Source organism: Rhipicephalus sanguineus, chromosome 10 (genome assembly GCF_013339695.2).
Source record: "Rhipicephalus sanguineus isolate Rsan-2018 chromosome 10, BIME_Rsan_1.4, whole genome shotgun sequence".
NCBI lineage: Eukaryota > Metazoa > Arthropoda > Arachnida > Ixodida > Ixodidae > Rhipicephalus > Rhipicephalus sanguineus.
Genome location: NC_051185.1, coordinates 58,916,699 through 58,925,792, shown reverse-complemented (window position 1 = coordinate 58,925,792; position 9,094 = coordinate 58,916,699). Strand labels below are relative to the sequence as shown.

General features: G+C 46.3%; 1 non-coding gene across 1 annotated transcript; it reads right to left on the bottom strand.

Annotated features, from left to right (window-relative positions):
* Positions 1–8,596: 8,596 nt before the first annotated feature.
* Trnag-gcc (transfer RNA glycine (anticodon GCC)) lies at positions 8,597–8,669 on the bottom strand. The gene has a single exon. It is a non-coding gene; the product is annotated as a tRNA-Gly (tRNA).
* Between the last annotated feature and the right edge of the window lie 425 nt (positions 8,670–9,094).

Sequence of the window (9,094 nt, the reverse complement as noted above, 5' to 3'; positions counted from 1 at the left end):
AACAGGTGCATTTAAAAGTGCAGCCTTTGTCTGCACTTAGCGTATCGCACAAAACGGAAATCCCGCCCCTCGTAGTTACATGAGAGGACGCGAGGTGCCGCTAGTTGTCCATGATTCGTCGCCAAGGTTTTCGGCCCCGCCGAGCAGATCTTTCCATTTCGACCTGGCTTAGGTCCGCCGGCAGTGCTAGTGCGGGGTAGCGGCCCCTTATTCTCCAGCAGTCCGAGGAGTTTGCGACTAGAAAATGATGCACTTCATCTTCCTGTTTGTGTCGACAGTTTTGCTCCTGAGTGCACACGCTCGCGCACAAGGTAAGCCGACAGCTATGCTCTTCAATACGCAGCCTTTTTGCGTTAATGACAGCGCTTATTCATAAACAATCAGTTATTTCCCATGATTAGCCAGTTCCATGACAAAATTTTTAAGTAACTTTGAATTCGCTTTATGGAGACAACCTATATGGCATTGATAGTAGTATCTATCCGAGGAAGTTTTCAAAACGTCGTTTTTTTTTTTTTTTGAGAATCGAATTATGATAGTTCATGATGCTGTAAAGCGCACCCGCGCGAGTTACCATACCAACAGGATACATGCGCTCTCCAGTCGCACAGATGCATGAGAACAACATGAATAGAATTTCATGCTTCTTTGCAAGTCTTTAATTGAAAGCGAAAAAGAAAATATTCATACTAAAATTACTGCCCGCCGTTTTTAAGAAAACGCGGGTGAAACAAACACGTTCTGTAACTTCTTGATTTTCAGCCTTCGATTTTCACAGCGGCTTCTACAAAATACCCAGAAACACGCTGCTTGTTAAAACGAACTGAAAGTTCATGTCAAGAAATAACGTAACAACGCACAAAGAGCGCACGTATGTTTAGGTTCTCTGTTATTTGCGCGTAGGGCGCGGGGGCATAAAAGTTATCAGCATGATGACGAGTTGGCCCACGTTTCAGCGACTCCGAAGCTGCAAAGTGCGGGATTTCCGAGCGATCTGTCTCTGGGAGATGACACAATTGCAACGTGCGTGGTGAAGAAAGGCTCGCCAGGACCATTCAAGATGGCCTGGCGCAAGGATGGCGACGAGCTAAAGGACACAGACCGCGTCAGCGTCGTCTCACACGTCAACAGCATAGCGCTACGCGTGGAAGGTATTCAAGTGGACGACATCGGCAACTACACGTGCTCGGCAGCGAACGAGTTCGGAAGTGACGTCCTTACACTGCCCCTTCTCGTCACAGGTGATTTTGTCTCACTAATTTGCTGTCAAACACCTTTATTACGAAGTCTTTTGGTAGTTTGGAAGATACTTCGCTATACGAGCCATTTCGTTGTAAACGGTCGCGCATTGTGGCACGCAGAAAATGGCCGGGACATGCGGGTCATTTCGTTGTTGCGGCGTTAGACTGTAAATCGAAGATGCTAAACGTGTTGTCACAAACACGGGGTGATATTCCGGTTGTTGCCCAGCTCGCTATAACTGTCATTTCAGAAAACGGAAGTCCAACGACAATAATTGTCCTTTTCTTGTTTGTTACTTGAGGTACACGTAGGAACTGACGAATGGAAACAAGACAATGTGCTGCAGAGTCTGTCTGAACTGGAATAAGCGTCCCAGAAAGGCTGGCCGACGTTTCTATAGGTAGACCTGTCTTCATAGAAGGCTCCTGATCATCATCTTTGAAAGGATTAGTCACTGACATTACGTCACGTGATGCTGCCATCGTTACTTGTGAAGCATGCGTATGATACGTTACCCGCCTGAATTTACACGCGAGAACATTCACTACGCGATCACATATATTATGTCTTTGAATGTTGAACAAAGTTCGCGGCTTTGATCCCTTGGTGTGTACTCGGTGCGGCATGCCGTCACTGGGTGGCGCCACGTGCCCCACGAAGAAGTTGCGATTGCGGAGCTCGAGATCACCGCGACCCTCCTCCACCGCTCATTCAGTGCGAATGCTTCGGCGAAGTCGTCCAGCGCTCAGCTCGAACAGCACTCCCTTCCTGGAGAGACGAATCTAACCACCAAGAAGTTTGCTCTCTGCAGACTGCTACCACAATGTCCACAGTAGCCGGTCACTTCGTGTTCCTCCTGTTGCTGTTGCAGCAACTTTGTGCTAAAGCCTCTCCTGCCGGCCTTGTCGGTAAGCCTGGACGATTTACACTGCATCTTTCGCTCTGCTCAAATGCATCGCTGTCTACTAAATATCGGTAAACTTTTGCTGATGAGGCTACCACGCAAGCTCTTTGCACACAATCGAAACTTACAGTCTTGATAGCACTCGTAAACAAGGGCGTCCGCAGAACTTTTTGCAGGGGGGTGGCATACGCAGGGGGGGGGGGGCATTCAGCACTGGCAGCGTTTCTTTAACTGCCGTGACATGACAGGCAGATTAGTCAGTAGTTTGTAAGTTGCGAAACTGAATGGCAAACCTGAAGGCCAGGACCTGGGTGTGCTAATCCAGCTGTGTAGCTTATCGCAACTGCATAGAAAATATCCGAAATTCCAAGGGGGGCAGCCCCTTTGCACCCCCCTCCGGACGCCCATGCTCGTAAGGTTGTTTTAAAACCTTTCACTCGCAAAATTCCAATACTTCAGATCACAATATGTGATGACATGCAGTACGCATTTCTCTAGGTGCTCTGTGTTCTCAGCGCACATTCTGTAGCGTGAACTATGAAGCACGTGCAACTGTTGATTGCGAAAATTCTTAGAAGCTCCAGACGGAGCAACAACAAATTTTCAATCTCTTTCTCGACCCTCCTCACAGCGCCTAAGCTTGGAAGATTTGATTTTCCGGCGGACGTGGCACTGGGCGATGAAATCGTGGAGACATGCGTGGTCAAGAAAGGCAGCGTGGGACCGTACCGCATAGCCCTGCTAAAGGACGGCAAGCTCATCGAAGGCAGCGACCGTGTCTCAGTATCGAGTGCTTCAAAGAGCAGCGTGTTATTGCGCATTGGCAGCCTGAAACCGGAGGACGTCGGAAACTACACGTGCACTGCCAGCAACCAGTACGGCAGCGACAGCGTGACAGCGACGCTAGTCGTCAACGGTAACAATCCCTCTGCTTCCCAGCACTAAGGCCTGTCGCCCATACGCGGTGAAATTTTCGTCGTGACCACGCACAGAAGTTGTCGAACAACCACTGTACCTACACCGCCAGATTGATTTATTCTTGCTCCTTATGGATGGCACCGTTTGATATCAGTATGCTTTGTACGGTATTTCGAGCACTCCTAACCGAGGCGCGTGCTTGCAGCTGCAGCTTCCGCTAAATGTTAACGTGAACAGTAAATAGATAAAAAATTACTAAGCACGAGAAAATACGCAACACACCAGGCAGATACACAAGTGACGGTGCCTTGTGCGTCTTTTTGTTGTGTGTTGAGTCTTTTCTTGCGCTCAGTAATTTTTTGTCGGTATGCACCAACTAGGCCATGAAAAATTCCTTTTAAGTGAAGAGTAAAAAGTCCACAACTGCCACTCGGGAGATCTCGAAGTTCTGTCCTGTTCGCGTTTTTCAGCCAATGAGAGCCGTATATGGTGCAATCGGAGCTCACAAGATGGCGCATTCGAACTTGACAGTGTCCAAAACCGGTGCCCTTCAGAACGGAATATTTTCATCATTAAGGGACCATTCCGTGGCCCGTGCCCACGGAGTGCTCATGCTTTATCATTGCACGAATGTCCGAGGGTGAAGTTTTCCATTCAACGAGAGTGAGCGGGCTTGGAGTATGCGTCTTACCAATGACCGTACGGTTAAGCAAACTCGGGATGGCTAAAATTCACGACTGTTATTTATTGCCTGCCATACGTCGCGACTGCTCGATGAATATGTCTGTCGGAATCGCACACATCTCGATTTCTTGTGAACTTTTTGAACGGAGGTGCCATTATCAGGATTCAGGGTGAATCCTATCGTCGCGGCTACGCACTAGAAATGCGCTTCTTTTTTTTAAATATACGCTCCACGAACCGGGTTTTTTTACTGGCATTATTTATTTATTTATTTATTTATTATTTATTTATTTATTATTTATTTATTTATTTATTTCCCGTGTCCTTATATTTAGGTGCACGTTACTGAAGCCCAGGTGGTCGAAATTTCCGGAGCCCTCCACTACGGCGTCTCTCATAACCATATGGTGGTTTTGGGACGTTAAACCCCAGATATTATTATTATTATTATTATTATTATTATTATTATTATTATTATTATTATTATTTATTTATTTATTTATTTATTTATTTATTTATTTATTTATTACACGTTGTTTCTGGTTACATACATCTTTCGACCACTCTCACCGACTTCGCGCACTGCGTGTATGCTCAGAAGGGTTGCTGTTCGGGCGAGTTGGTGTTTCATAACTGCGCCCACCTGTCTGTTCGTGTGTTTTGTGGCTCTTATGTGTGTCGCCCTAATACATGCTGCATAGATGCGTAATTCTGTTCCGAATTTCCGCTTCAGTAGAAGTGCAATCCACAACATAAAAATCGGGGTCCCCCATGTCAACATGCTGTCTCAAGGACGGCGTTAAATGACACGTGGCATGCGCCAACGACATTCGATAGCGTTACAGAACCGAGTCGTGTTTCCCGCTCTTCTGCACTTCTAATTGCGGCTCCCAGGTGGCGCAGGATGTCTGCGTGATACGCGAACGCGCTCCTCTTTTCACCTCCACGTTGCTCCCCCGCACCACGAACATCCATCCCACCACGGTGGGGGGCGACTTGTGCGCGGTTTAGCGACGCCTCGAGTCGCGTCTCCTAGACCGCTAATCTCACTTGAACTATACGGTCGCGAGTCCGTTTGCAGACCGACTTCGAGAAAAGTTAAAGCGAAAGCCGTCTTATTTTTGGAGCAAATGCATCTCGAGCTTTTCGCAGCTCTCCTGCTAGCGGGTGCCTCGTACCTGCCTGCGCTCTCCTCTGCTGCCGAAGCACGTACGTTCGAACTTCATAAAAAAATCTTGCGCATTCGTTGATCATAGTTCGTGAATTTGATTGTGTGCATTCGTGGCCACCTATCATGATTCTCGTGAAAAGTCTATAGCAAGAGATCCTATAGTTAACTATATTCATAATGTATGTATAGTAAGTTAATTTTTAAACTCTAGCACTCATGGAACATATTACGGAAGTATAACTGAGTAAGCTGGAATAAATTATGCAGACATAAAAAAATATGCACAAGGATAGTTCCTCAGGGTAACGATAATTTATTCCCATAGTGTATAACGTTTTCAGGGATGTTAGGGCATGGCTCAGTTATGCATTACTAACGAAAGACAGTGCGATAATTGGCTGCGACATATTTACGAAATAGATTTGTTAGATCAGTAACTATGCGTGTATTCACTATATAACAGCCATATTTTTGTTTATCGTTGATCCTTTATAACCTGCGTAAGAAATTGTATCGAAAGAAGTCGGAACTTTAAATATAAGTTCACCTAACTACAAGTATCTCGCATATCTCGAACTGAGCAATTACAAACGCGCAATAACACAACTCACACGGCGACTAGAGAGATGTAACTGCATTTTTGCAATCGCTCAAATGAAACAAATCTGCAGTCATCAGAGTCCCTTCCTCTTGGCCGCATTACCTTGGCTCCTCATATGCACGCACTAATTATCGAAAGCGAGTACCCTCTATGATAACTCGTGACTTTTGCTAATTATCCAAAAAGTTCAGAGGAAGATGGATGCTTGAAAGATGAAAAATTCCTCAACCGACGGGGTGTCTCAGGAGCCGACGTTTCGACAAGCGGACTTGTCCTTCTTCAAGGCTGCAAAAAACTTCTTCAAGGCTGTTGCAGCCCTGAAGAAGACAAGTCCGCTTGTCGAAACGTCCGCTCCAGCGACTCCCCGTGTTCACGAATTTTTCATCTTTTGCTAATTATGTACTACGTCGTATATACGACACTGTGAAAAAGTCGTACATCGGCAAAAAGCTGTGGTCTTCGGACTAATGCTAACGCAGGCCGAGTGGAGGTCTTGAAACCTTATATGTGATCATAGAGTAGTACCGTATTTACTCGAATCTAAGCGGATGTTCTTTTTTTTATTTTTCCGAAAAAAAAAACGATGTGCGAAAGTGAGGCGGGGGGAGGGGGTCGGCTTAAATTCGAGTACAATGATTAAGTGTTGTTTTTTTTCTGGCCTTGCGAATTTCGGGGGTCGGCTTAGAATCGGGGCCGGCCTAGATTGGAGTAAATACGTTAACTGAATTGTCATAGGCTGTTCAGAAGTGCGCCGGTTTTCGTCACGGCGACTTTAGCGACGCGCGTGTTTTCAGACAACGCCCCCAAGATCCAAGCTTTCTCCTTCTCCCCCGACTTATCACTGGGCGACACGGCAGTGGTCACCTGCGCCGTCCAAGAGAGGGTAGCAGAGGCCCCCACACTCTGTCCTGGCTCAAGGACTCCAGGGGACTAGCGAGGACCACCGCGTCTCGGTGTCCAGGCAGTCGGACATGCTCTGTACGCTGACCATCCGAGACGTCGGACCCGACGATGTCGGCAACTACTCGTGCGTCGCGAGAAACGCTCGCGGCGAAGACACCTTCACAGCGCCCCTTGCCGTGTCAGGTATACACGTAGCAAATGAATGAATTAACAACTTCATTTGTCCCTGCTTAAAGGGAAGAGGGCAATGAGAGAGGGTGGGGAGAGGAACTACTTGAAGTGTAGGCCTCCTAAATGTCGGGCCTCGAGCTGCAAAGGTTCCACACCTCTCGACACGCTGACACCGTGTTATTTGGAAGTATACACGTGTTATTTGGAAGTATACGGTTTCACTAGGAAATAATATGTTGGCGTCAATGCGAGCATAATGGTGATAATGACCTTCATTATCACCCCTTTTGAAACAGGAGGGCAACAAATAACCTCCTAGCCGTTATGCGAAGGTTGTGGGTTCGGGCCCCGTCCACGGAAAGGGTGTCTTTCGTCCACTTTAATCCATTTCCATTTATGTCGTAATGACTACACTACAGTAAAAAACAACAACTAATGTCCCTTGTGTTCCTTCGCTTAATTGACGCGGGGTGTGTGGCTGAGTGCCTAGTCTACCAGATGGGTGGACCGGGGGGGGGGGGGGGGGGTACAGATCCCACGAACCTGTAAAATAAGCGTTCTTCATTAGCGAAAAGACAGCCCTTGCGCAACTTCGCTCTGTTCCGAAGCGCGAACTATATCAATGCAATCGGCACCCGATTCGGTATTTGAAAGTCGTTATCTTATATATTATTTTGCTTGTTTCGAATATTCTCCGCTGGATTCCGGACTCGTTGTTCTTCCAACACGCCTGTTCTCTACCTTTCTCACGCTTTTAGAGTTCTCACGGAATAACCGCCGTGGTAAGTCAAACGGCTCGGATGTATCGTTGCTAGGTTCGAGGATGCGGGTTCGATTTCCGGCCGCCGCTTTTGCATCAGCGGCGGTGAAATCGAAACACCCGTGCGCTTACAGTTTAAGTGGACATTAAAGAACCCTAGGTGATCAAAATTAGTAAGAGGCACCCCACTATGGGCCGCAGCGTAATCATATGACGGTTTATGCAACGTAAAAGACAGAGATGGCAATATTACTTCTAGAGTGTAATTAAGCTACATTAATAACTACTTTTTTTAGAACTTGTTCCAGTGTTAACTTAAATTACTAATATAATTTAATTAAATTACCCTTAAAAATAATTGAGAATGATTACAAACTACAGCTGGCAGGAGGTAATGACATTTACTATTGAAAGCTAATGACATTACTTTGACATTACTTGAACAAAAGTTCATCATTCGTGCGCTAACTCATGGTACACTTAATTTACATCACATACACATTGAAACCTCAGATATCCTTGTTGCGTCGCAGAAGCAATTGTCTTTGTTTCATGCTTGAAGTTTAGCACTCAGATTAACTCGTATTTCTAATTTTCTTTCCTTATTTCGTAATTTTTTATGCCATAAAGGCAAGGGACACGCTATACATTAATCAAAATTACTTGGCAAAGTAATGAGTAATTTTCTTTAAATTACTCGCTTGAAGTAATTGATTACGTTACTATATTACCAGCGCACAGAAGAAAATTTATTACATTACTCAGTAAAGCAAAAAGTAATTTAACTACTGTAACGAACATTACTGCCAAGCCTGGTAAAAGCGCGGAACCTCTCAGGAATACCGTTCGGTGAAGCGGTATCAACTACGGCCTTCTACAGCGCTACAGAGCCAAGCGATACAGAGCCAGCGCCTGCGCTCAATAAGAACGTTCTAGCTTTTCTTGTGTGTGTGTGTTTTGCTCTCACCGGAGGTAGTCCCCCGGCCCGTAAGCTCCCTCCCGCGACGCTCCGCAAACACGCCGCAAACACACGGCGTTGAGGAGAACTCCCCGCTGCGCGTCGCTTTAACGCGCGTCGTATTTTCCACGTCTGGCATAGCGGCGCAGAGTCCGATCAGCTGCGCGGCCTTCTCTATTGTTTTTTTTTTTTCTGTGTTTACTACTGCTGAATTATAGCCTTCCATGTTGTGCCTAACGATCGACTTTTAAAAAAAAAATCCTGGCGAAAAAAAAAAAAAAATGTGCGTCGGCCCGGGAATCGAACCCGGGCCACCCGCGTGGCAGGGCGAGTATTCTACCACTGAACCACCGACGCTGCTACGAGACTGCTGCAAAGCCGGCGCTAGATATACGGATCGGTTTCTTGGCATCGTTTCAACAACGGGAAAGCGTACGCTTTCGTCGAACGATTTTCCGCACTCAACACCTTTAACTAGCACTCGTAATCAGTTGCTGAATCTCATTACATTTGCCGAATATAAGTGCACGGCTTCGGGAATCATGGGTTCATGCGTTTCGGTCGGACGAATCGAAAGCGCGCGAGCGATTTCGCTCGAACAGAATCAGGAAGGACCACATTCGATTTAAACGAGTTCTCGTAAATTATGCTTGTGGTTGAAGACGATAATGCGAATGAAGTAGTGTAAAAGACGAAGGCACCACATATTACGTAAGATGCAATGATTGCAATGATAAGCAATTACAGCGAGCCGGCGACTACGCGCGAAGCCGTAAACGAGT